General features: G+C 21.8%; 1 protein-coding gene across 4 annotated transcripts in view; it reads left to right on the forward strand.

Annotated features, from left to right (window-relative positions):
* LOC129610717 (alpha-1,3-mannosyl-glycoprotein 4-beta-N-acetylglucosaminyltransferase B) overlaps positions 1 to 12,220 on the forward strand; it is a 143,911-nt gene that overhangs the window by 32,309 nt on the left and 99,382 nt on the right. For all 4 annotated transcript variants that reach the window (XM_055523378.1, XM_055523380.1, XM_055523381.1 and 1 more), the window contains one exon: positions 5,056 to 5,089. The gene's annotated coding sequence lies outside the window, so the exon portion shown is untranslated. The remainder of the gene's footprint in view (positions 1 to 5,055; positions 5,090 to 12,220) is intronic.

The raw sequence follows: 12,220 nt of genomic DNA on the forward strand, positions 1-12,220 counted from the left end.
CAATGTAGAATAATTTAAAATGTTGCGTTAATTTTTAAATTGCGTACAATTGGATACGTTTGTTATTTTTCGTTTGTTGTAAATTGAAATAAAAGTGTTTCTTAAGTAGATCTTTTGAAATTATACCTTATTTTTTTACGGTCGTATATATTATATGCTTCTTATGTATCGCATATATATATGATGGAAAATTTCTTAGATGATTATCAATTCAAATGAACATTATAGTTCTATATTTTGGTGTAATCAATTTAAAAAAAAAATTCTTTGAACATTTGTAATATTTTTTAGTTCCTTGTTTTAAATAGAAGAAACTGGAATTTACAGTCTTTTGCAGTTTTAAATCTATATTCTTAAAATTCTTATATATTAAAAAGTGAAATCGGCAACCCAATCAGTAATAGAACCATTGGTTAGAAGATCGAAAATGGTTAGAAGATTGGTTAGAAGATCGTAACTTTTGTTCCAGACTGGGTGACAAATCTCAAGGGTTTCCGAGTTCTAGGAATTTTAACGAATTTTCACTTTATGGTGAAATGATGTAGCACATTTCTATGTCAAGATTTTAAGGACCCTTAAAGAATAGGATTTTAAGCGTTGTAATTATCAACTATCATTAATTTTTGGTGACGATAGTCACTCAAAAAAACAGTTGACACTTTTATGAGCCGTTATTTTGATAAAAAATCTGAATTTTAATGTCCTTATTGAAATTTTACAAATAATAACAAAATTGAAACGAAATTTTATACAAACTTTTTAATTGAAAAACAAAAATTGAATTTAAAAAATTTTAAATTTTTGAAAAAAGAAAAATTAGAATTTTGTATTACGAAAAACAAAAAAAAATCTAGTAATCAAAAAATTTTTTTCGAAACTTTTCTTGGTAAAGAAAATTGATAGGTTTTTTATTTTTGCCAATTTTTGTAAGAAATGGTACCTATATGGTTTCAAATTTTTAAATGCATTTTTCTCAAATTGGGTGCAATTTAAAAATTTGAAAAAAATATTTTCGAAATCTAGACACCATTTGGCATCTGAAGTTATTGAAATCAACCAGGTGGAGCGAATTTTTAAAGGTATTCCATACAAATTTTGTCATTTTTATTTTAATTGAAAAAAAATTTTTTTTAATAGGAAAATTTAATTTTTTTTTAACAAAATGGAGTATGTAAATGATATGGTATTAACATTATTAAACAAATTAATAATTAATGAATAATTTAATGGAATTAATAAATTTAAAACAAATTTTATAGAAAAACTAAAATTGGTGTACGGTTGATGCAACTAAATAATGGTTGAGGTGTTTCAGTAAAACAATTGATTTAAAATATGCAATTGAATAGAAATAGATTTGAAAGAAGAAAAACATAAATTTTTGCCGAATTTCATAGGAGAATTTAGTGTTCGTTTTGAGAAATTTGTAAAATTATTTGAATTATTAATTCGAATTTTTAAAATTTTTTGATAAAGAAAGATTAAATTGAATTTAATTTTGGTTTTATCAAGATCTAGTTTGATTTTAATTGAATTTGTGGCTCACAATATTTGTGGTTTTTGTATTGTATCTTTTGTAACATAAAATTTTTTTTTTGTTTGAGGACTTAAATGAAAGTTTAAACAGCTGGGAAAAATTCTATAAAAAAAATTTCAAGGTTTTAAAAAAATTTCTTACAAAATTATCTAACTAGAAAAAACTGAAAAATCAAGGGAAAAATTTTATTTTCTTTAAAGTTCGAATGCTTGGTATTCCGAAGGCACATAAGCACCATTTCTATTTATTGCATTCTATTTTCTAAGCCTCTCTGAAACTGTTTGTTTGAAGTTCCTATCTTTTGCAGCACCGAATTTATAATAAAAAAAAACCTGGATAAGTAAAAATTTCGTGAAAATTCTTTAAAATCCCTGGAACTCGGAAACCTTTGAGATTTGACACCCAGTCCGTAACAAAAGTTTTACCCGTTTTCGATCTTCTAACCAATGGTATTATGGTGTTGTATAACTTTCACAATCACCCTGTGTAAAAAATGATTTAAATTATATTCCTGCAGCGGCTACTTTCCTTCTAATCAAAAGTCCTTGATGATGTCCTAAAAATTGGTTTTAAAGTCTATCAAATATAAGATAGAAAACTATCAAATAAGATATTAGGGTCTTCTCAAGTGATAGTTCAAAATTAATGTTTTAAGTTTTCCACTTTTAAAAAATGATTTTCCAATTAGAAGGTATTTGAGTTTTGTTAAAATCCATTTGTTTCTTAACTATTGAATTTGATCTTCTTTTGGAGCACAAACATAATTGTATGTACCCTGCAATTGCAGTATCAATATGTTGCAAATCAATAAAAATAAAAAGATTCCTATAGTACGAGCACAAGAAATTTTGGACAAAACAAAAGAAAATTAAGAGAAATTAAATTTTTAGAAATTACTTATAAAGTAAAAATAACCGGTTTTTATGGGAAATTTTTTTTTGTTCACGTACAAATCTACTCAAGCATACCAAAATTAAAATTAATAGTTGAATAGTTCAAATATTTATAAGAAAATTTATTTGCATGCTCATAAGAGTAAAATATTTGAGTACTTATTGAGAAAAAGTTTTATACATATGTACTACATTCATACATACATATTATATTGAAATATTTCAATTATATTAACATTAAATACATACTTGTATGTACATTAACATTGTATGAACTTAAGAATTTTCGGTATAGACAACAAAATAATTGTTGTTCTTATCTAACCTATACTCTATGTTATTGTTGCAATAATGAGTACCTCTCTTATAAAGCTTTTATTTGTGACTCTATATAATTGTAAATTACAAATAAAACTTATTCAGCTATTAAAGTTCAGCCATTTAAAGAAAGGCAAAAAAGAAAAATCTCACGAAATATTCCAAAAAGAAAGAAAGAATACTGAAATTAGCGTGTTGAAATTAAGTAAAATTTTCATTATAAATTCAAAAAAAAAAAAAAAGAAAAAAAAAATAATGAAAAAATCATAGACTAATTGAAGGTTTGGTTGATACAAGGTGTAAATTATTATTCCCATGTGTTTCTTTATGAATAATAAAATAAAAGACAAAAATATTTTTATTTTAATGGAATCCCTCGCGATTTTCTTATTTTTTTTGTTTGTTAATGAAAAATTTAATGTTTTGTTTTTATGAAACAAAAAAAAAAAAAAGAAATTCAAGTGCAAAATTCATTTGGGAAGGAAGATATAAGAAGATTTTTTAGACCCCTGACCTTTTTTCCCCAAAAACTTTTATTTATTATATGCATAATATACATACATATACAGGCGTAAGTATGTCACAATAGTAGAGATTTTTTTATGATTTTGGCGTGATATATGCCATATAAGTTGTTTTTTTTTTTTCAAAAAATTATATAGAATACACGAGTGTATTATTGTATAGAAAACTATATTTATGTATGTTGTTATATGTACATATACACATATTGAATATGGTATTATTTTAATGTCATGTGTCAAAATAAGAAATGTTTTTTTTTTTGTTGATTTTTAATTAAAATTCTTTGATTTATAATAATTTATACACGGAGAATGAATTCTTATTAAAATTTTGCTTATATAAAATGTGTACTATACACATACGAACTATGTACAAAAATTATATTATAATTATTTTTCATGAAATAAGAATTTTTCTTCTGACCTTGATCTCTCATATATGTACGTACGTGTATATATCTCTTATATATTACGTACAACGTACACAATGTATTTAGGTGCATTTTTTAAATAAATAAATAATTTTTTTTTTTTATTTTTAAAATGAATTCAGTCTCATTATAAATTTAAATGAGTATAGAAAATAATTTCAATATTATTTTTATTAGTATTTTTTTTTAATTATTTCAAAATAAAATTCAAATTAATTATTTATATATATGTATATGCTATATATAATATTTTATACATAATGTATGTATAAGCATGTACACGCAGGAATAGTGGTAAAAATTTGTTTTTTCATTTGAATTTAAATTTTCTCAATGATTTTCTGAAAAAATTACGATAAAAAATGCTAGCAAATTTTAATTTTTTGTATTTATTTTTTATGATGGGAATAACGTAAATAATGTTTGTTATTAAAAATATTTTTTTCTTTTTATGTAGATGCTCTTTTAATTTTTAATTTGCAGAATTTGAAAACTATATAATTACGAGTATTCAAGTTCTTAGCTCCTAAAACTGTAATAGTACTCAATTAAAAAATTTTTCATAAATTCTTGTAACTATTATATAGCATTTTATGGAATCAGATATAAAGTCTATAATTTTCGCAATTTCACTCATCTTCAAATTTGTAGTTCCTATATAATGAAAAATGTATAAAAACAAATTCTAACTTCTCTATCACATAATTTATACAAATGTGTTAAATTCTGTAGTACTCAATTTATACAAAATTTCCTGTTAATTTTAAGAATCCATTTTATTCAATCATATATACTTTCGTTAATGAATTCGATTCTTCAAAATTCTCTTACAGAGTTTTGTATGTCATAAAGTTTTATTTCGATTTCTTTCGATATTGAGCAGAAGTCGTTCTTCATAAAATTTTAGCAAAATATGAAAATCTTATACATTCAATGTCTTTTAAATTTAAAAGATTATACCTATATATAAATAGGGTTACAAGCTTCCATCAGTCTTACGAAAATTAAAAATAAAAGTTTACCTTGAATAAAGTATTGTAAAAATTAGAAAAAATAAAAATTAATTTAATATTTTCATTATATAATTTTGCATATTTATAGGAGTAAATATTTCTTGTCCCATTTATTCCGTTCTCTTTATTTATGCTTTTAATGTTTAATAATAAATTTCATTGAAACAAAACAATATTCTTTTAATTACATATTCAATTCATATTTAAATTAACATTTTCATTTCTTATATTATCTATGTATTATTTATAAAATAAAAAAAAAAATTAAAAAAATTATTTATTAAAAAAATAATTATTTCTTATTTATAAAAATCTTTTATTTTTTTTTTTCTTTCACAGGACTTTTCAAGGTGCTTTGAATGTATTCAACAAGGTAAATATTAAATGGAAGAAAATAAAAAATATATTTTGTTAGCGCTAAATTAAATTGTATGATATATGTATATAATTCTTGAAATATACATATATATACATTAGTAATGATAAACATAAAATGATATAAAAATAAATTATTTTATAAAATTCTCTATTGAAATAAAACAGATGGATCTAAGATCTTATTAAGAATAAATTTTCACATAATTGTATTTATTTACAAAACATAACTTACACTAATATAGTAATATGTATACATACAAAAGTATGTTACAGTATTTTGTACAACTCTATTTTATAATACTCGTATAAGAATATCTGAGAGAAAATAAATAAAAATTGCATAACTCGAATTAGTATATAAAATGGAGATATTACAATAATTGGAAATTCGCTGTTTATTCAAATATATTGTCTAATATAATTTCAAAGAAAGCTACCCTTCGAAAATTTGGCAACTTTAATTTCTGTTTTTAAGAGAACGGTACAAATATGTACAATACTATGATTTTCGGAAATTGGGTAATAGATTTCCCGAAATATTAAACAAATATACTCTGCAAGCTTTATAAAGCAAATTAAGTATTCTAAATGTTATGCAAGTTGTTAATAATTATTGTCTTGATTTTCTCAAAACTATAAATTTTGACTTAAGTAATTCTGTTTATAAAATTTATATAGAGAAAGCACAAAACTTTACAAAATATTCCTACATTTTTACAAACATATATACGAGTAATATAGAAAATCAAGTTTTAGAGACCGTAACGGGTATAAATCAAAATTTATTGTTGAAAAATATCCTTTTTAGGTATATAAATAAAGATACATGTATGTATGTACATATATATATTTCCATATCTTATCTATATTTTATCTATATAGAAAGATAAATATAATATTTTAATACATATATATGTGCATATATATGTATATATATATAATTTTAAGAGAGTTTGTTTTTGTGTATATGCCTAACTTTCGTGTACATAAGTAGAAGTGAAAATTTTGGTTAGAAAATTTGGTTGGGAAAAAAAATCAACAAAAAAACAAAACAAAAAGGTTGGAGTTAACATAGTAAGTTTAGGGTAGTGTTAAAGCTTAAATTTCATGTTGTTGATTATGAAAAATGATTTAAAAGAAATTCGTGAAATTTTCTTGTATTACATTATAGTTTTTCCTTTTGGCATTTTCAAAATAAATCTTTTCTATATATCCATTATTCAATAGGTATACAATCTATATGAAAATGGGTTTAGTTATTAAACAATTCCAAAATATACTTATATTGTTCTGTGATTTGGAATAAATTCAATAGTAACCTTTTTTCCTCGTTAATAAGATTTCTTATAACAGCCTAATTTTATTAGAAAAAATTGATCTGAAATTAAGTAGATAAAGAAATTTAAATTATGCTATGTATAGATAAATACTAAGTATGTAAATTATTGAAATCTGTTTTGTGTTGCTTTAGAGTTGTAGCGAGTTGGATGCGCCCAATAATATTAGATTATCATATATTTGTATGCATTTATCAAATTGATGGATTTGATAACTAACAAAATAATATAAAATACTATATTTTAAATATGTGTATTATATATACTTATATGTATAATTTTTAAATAAAAATTTCGTATATCTACGTAAATCTACAACAACATAAAATTGTCAAAAAAATGGAACAGAATGGTCAAACAATTTGCAAAGCAAATAAATTTGAATCAAATAAGTGGTATGTAAAGTAGCACATTTCTATGAAAAATTTTATTTCTTACATTATGCGTACTTAGTGTCTAATTACGTCCAGCTCTTTGCTTTTATAAAAAATCAGAAAAGTTTAAAATTTCGAATGAATGACGTGCAAAAGTTTTGTAAAAATTGACTAAAGGTCGCAAATTAAAAGTTATTTTTATTTAAAAATAATGTGAAATATAAAAATTTTAGAGATTCCAAGACCATTTTCCACTATAAAATTAAAATACGTCTTTGTTTTTGGTCTAAACATTAAGAGTTGAACGTGTGTGTGCATATAGATAGTTACTTATAATATGCTTTTACTGTAAATGAATATGAACCGAATAATATTGTTAATTTACGCAAAGTATTTTCTAAAACCGAAGTTTAATTTAAAGAATTCGGAAGATGATATTTGTATCAAAATTATGAAAAAAGATATTTGATTCGCTATTCTAGATTTTTTATTTTAAGAAATAAATATTTTACCGAAATTTCAATAAAATTTATTTCTTCTGATCTACACAATAGTTTTTAAGAAGAAAACGAGTATGCGTTAAATTTTCTGACTAAAGCATTTATAATTTTTCGTAACATTAAATGTCATTTACTGTCTCTTTGTTTTAAGAATACTTAATCATTACAACAACATATAAGAAACTAACTTAGCAAGCTAATTTCTGAACTTATCTACAATAATGCTTTTTTTTTAATTAATAATTTAATGTTAATGATGTTATTTTTCAATTTCCATAATAAAATCATATGCTCTCTTTAAAAAAGATGAACGCATAGATAGCAAAATAAAAATTATTTTTATATTTTTTCCAGTGGATCTACATCATACACATATGTATATAAATGCGTATTTTATTATGTATGTATACTCGTATAAGAAAATAACGAAAGAAAAGGCAAAAAAAAAAATTTTCTTTTTTCTTCTTTTATTTTTCAAGGACAAGTGGAATGAATTGTTTTTGTCAGATACACAGTTTTTTGTTTCCCTTTAAAGTATGTATTCTTTTCCTCCTTCTAGGTCATTATACATATTTTATTAATTTTATGTATTTGTGAGTATGAAAATTTTGTATATGTGTACGAAAGAAATTTGTATATAAAAAATGAAGAAAATTTTAAATGTTTTTTTCCATATTTTCTTTGAAATTTTCAATATTTATTTTTTATGTTGAAAATATTGTACACAAGTAAAACAAAAGAGTGAAATGGGTTAATTTTAAAAATAAACTTTAAAAATTTTAGATAGAATTTTTTGATATTCTTGACAATAGAGGAAAGTAGAAGGGAAAAAAAATATTAAGAAATCATTAATATTTTAATTTTTTTTCTTTTTTTCCAATATTTCATAAGGGTATTGTTAAATTTATTTTTATACAATAATTTATTTTTGATATTTTTATTTTGGTCCTTGTAATAGGCCATAGAACGTTATTATAAATAAATATATAAAACCTTTTTGTTCTTTTGTTAATTTCCTCAATATTATTTTTAAAGAATTATTTGTGAAAAGTCTTTCTCTTAATATTTTTAATGTGGTTCATTGGAGTATACAAAATTTACCAGCTTGTGTGTTTAATGAATTATAGTTTGTCAATAAAAAATTTCATTTTAGGTTCAAATTTACAGTTTATCAATGTCAATAATGTTATATTAATAATATAATACTTATATTAGACTAATAATAAAAATATTTTACAAAAATCCCCAAAATTTTTAGAAGATACAATTTATTTATCCGAATTCTTAATAAAATCTTTAAAATGTTATATTTTAGGTACTCAGAAATTGGAGAATTCGTGGTACAATATTATACATATACAGTTATATATACAATTATAAATGAAGTACTTTAAACCTCTTTATATTCAGATTAGCAATTTTGGAATTTAACACGTTCGCGGACGCGAATGTTATAACATTCATTTTCATAGTGATGCAAAATAACGTGAATGCTATAGCATTCAAATTTTAAATTTATTCATTTAATTCATGTCACTCTAGTTGAAAAATATTATCTATATCGTAGTGGATGCTATAACATTCATTGTATATAATGTCTAAAATACAATGTTCTGATTATTTCTTATAATACATGTCTAATCAGATTTCAAATATTACAACCAGTTTCAAAAATAATTGACTGTATATTTTTGCAGCTCCCTAAAATTTTTAGCGTCCGCGAACGTGTTAATCTTAAGAAAACATTAATTTTTCACTCTTTTAGTGTTATTTTTTGATGCATCCCAAAGTCTCAGCAAATTTTCAGCAAATTTTCAGCAACAAATTTTGATCGGATAATACAAATAATATAGCATTGCGTTTATTATATACTCTCAAAAATTTAAAATAATTTAATTTTAATTTAAATTTTTCCATTTTACATTCTAGTTTTTTTATTATTTTATGCAAAACAAAATCGATGTTAATGATATTTTCAATTTTACATTGTTTTAGTTTTGTGTGCACATTTTCTCTCTATATTACTCCTTAATTACACAGCCCATTAAATTTTGACTGTATAACAATCTAGAATATTCATCAAATAACATGATATGTAAATTAATGTGTTATACTAAATAAAATCAATACATATGTATGCTTCATTATAATAATATATATACGAATTCATATTAAATAAAATTCGTATATGTATAGAAAAATAATATTTATGAAGGTTAACTTATATTAAATGGTTAAATTAAGTGATAAATTTTGATTTTCATTATTATATAAAAAGTTATAGGTTAATTCTCATGTATGTACACGTATATATAGAGTATATTTTGCTAGGTTTTTTTTTCTCTCAGTTTTGTAAATAAAAATCACTTTAATTTATTTGAATGACAGTTAATTAGATTAATCTGAAATATAAAAACTTTTTATTTCATTCTTTGCTAAATAAATAAACATTTTTTTTTGTTTTTATAAATTTTGTGATATAAAACTAATTATATTATTTTTAATTTCTATAAAAAAAAATTTGTGACAATTTTGTTTTTTTTTTTTTGTGAATACCTAAGTTAATGTGTTGTGTTTTAAGGCTATTATAGATATAAATCGATAGTAATTTGTATTACAGATAAATAATAAAAAGTATAATTGATTTATATAAATATTTGACAAATGAATATAAAAATAATTGTAATTACATATAAGTATGTATTAATGGTGAGTAAGTTTTTGAAGAAGTCTAACACTAACATGTGTAGAGTTATGAAGATATCTAATGTCTTCAGTGTGCATAACCAATTTGTAATAAGTGACAATTCATAAGTCAAATATATGTATATGTGTATGCATATTTTATGGAATACATTTTTTCTAAAATTAATCGTTATTCAATTAATCAATTGTTTTCATTTTCATGAATTTTTTTCTTCCATATAGCAAGAATTTCCAAAATTTCTTGATTTATTTTTGATTAATTTCTTAATTTAATAAATTTCTAAAAGACAACAAACTAATAATGTGTCAAGTTAAGCTTTGGCAACTTTCCTTAATCTCTTAATTTTATAGGATGTGTTTTGTGTCTTTTACAGAAATTTACCTCTCAAAGTGCTGTTTTCTATTTGGATATCCTATAATAACTATCTTATAATTTTGTAATGTTTATTTGATGTATAAAAATGTAAAAACATCTATAGAAATAAATGTCTATTTAAGTATTCCACTCAATTTCTCCTTTTTAATAGTTTACTGCAGGTTATTGTGTATAACACACCTAAAAAAAGGTTTTACATTTAGATTATGTCCTTAAATGACACGTTTTAATTATATTACATAAAATCTACCATATATTTTAAAAATTATATTTATATTCTAAACTATTTATAAAATTTTACTTAATTTGTATTAAAATTTTGCTTATGCAACTGTGTTTAAAATATTACTTGTTTTACAATAACCATCATTTTATCTACAAACACTCATATACAATATATAAAATTCTGTATTGTATTATTAACAATAACATGTGTCACATTAATTTCAAAATTGTTATTATAACTTATTTTATATAATGTATTACAAAAGTATTAACATGCAATTCACTAATTCGTAAATAATAATAATAATGAATGCAAAATGTTTTATGCAAATTTATTAACTTTTATATAATGTTTTACTTATTATTAAATTAACAGATAACTAGATCAACACGAAAGAAATAATATGTCTGTATGTGTGTAGGATATTCCTACATATACGTTTATATGTAAGAAATTCTGTTAAAATTTTATTTATTTATAATATTTAAACGGACCATAATAAAGGAGTTTATTACAATTTAAATTTTTGTATATTAAAATAAATAATTTTACAGGAATGACTTTCATAAATTCTTGAGAAATATTAGGATTTTTCTCTAATGCGCGTTTTTTACTGTTTCAATTGCAATTAAAAATAAATAATTTTAATAAATTATGCTTTAAAATCTTAAGAACAGTGAAATTTTTAAGCTGATAAAATGTAAGTGCACAGTTTTCTTTGAAAATTTCAAGAATAATTTATTGAATGCCTAAAAGTATGCAATGTTATGTAATAATGCTTATTACAATTCTTTTCAGTGATATTTATTTTAAAATATTTATGATTTTCATAATAATAATAATTAAGCGGTATTTTATAATTAAATGTCACTTAATGTTCTCCAATAAAATAAAAGTTGTGAAAGTTATACCATTATACTGCCATTATAGAGAATTATAGGCGAAATAGTCCGCTAATTATAGTTATTTATGTTCTATTGAGTATTCGTATACTCTATTAAAAATTTACTATATAATAGGATTTAATTAATAGACACCGTGCCATTAAACATTTTAAATGATGGTCACTTTTTTTTAATGTAAACTACTCACATAAAAAAGTTCACCTTATATCCTTTCACTTTGAAGACATGACAAAAAAGCATTGGTGAAACAAACACTAAAGCTAATTTTTTTTATAGTTATTTAATATGAAAATTATTTTTAATCAAAATTATAATCTCATTAAGGTCAACAAGAAAACATTATAGTCCACATTATTATATTTGTATTTTACTTAATTTTCTTTTAATATGAAAATTATTTAAATTATTGTAAGTACGTACATGTCAATTAAAGAAAAAACTTATCCTATCAAACAAGAATCTAAAATGGTAGAGCACTTGTACATATTAAATAAATTATTTATCAATGAACTTCAATTAGTAATTTTATTTTTATCATATATATGCGAGTTTGTTTATAATGTGCATATATTTATACAAACAATAACGGTAAAAAATTATAATTTATTTATAAAATGATTACGTTTTTGAATCAAATATCAACAAAAAATAATGATTAATGGCATAATTTGTGAATTGTAATAAAAAAATCACAATATTATT

This window comes from Condylostylus longicornis, unplaced genomic scaffold (genome assembly GCF_029603195.1).
Source record: "Condylostylus longicornis isolate FDR11 unplaced genomic scaffold, ASM2960319v2 ptg000048l, whole genome shotgun sequence".
NCBI lineage: Eukaryota > Metazoa > Arthropoda > Insecta > Diptera > Dolichopodidae > Condylostylus > Condylostylus longicornis.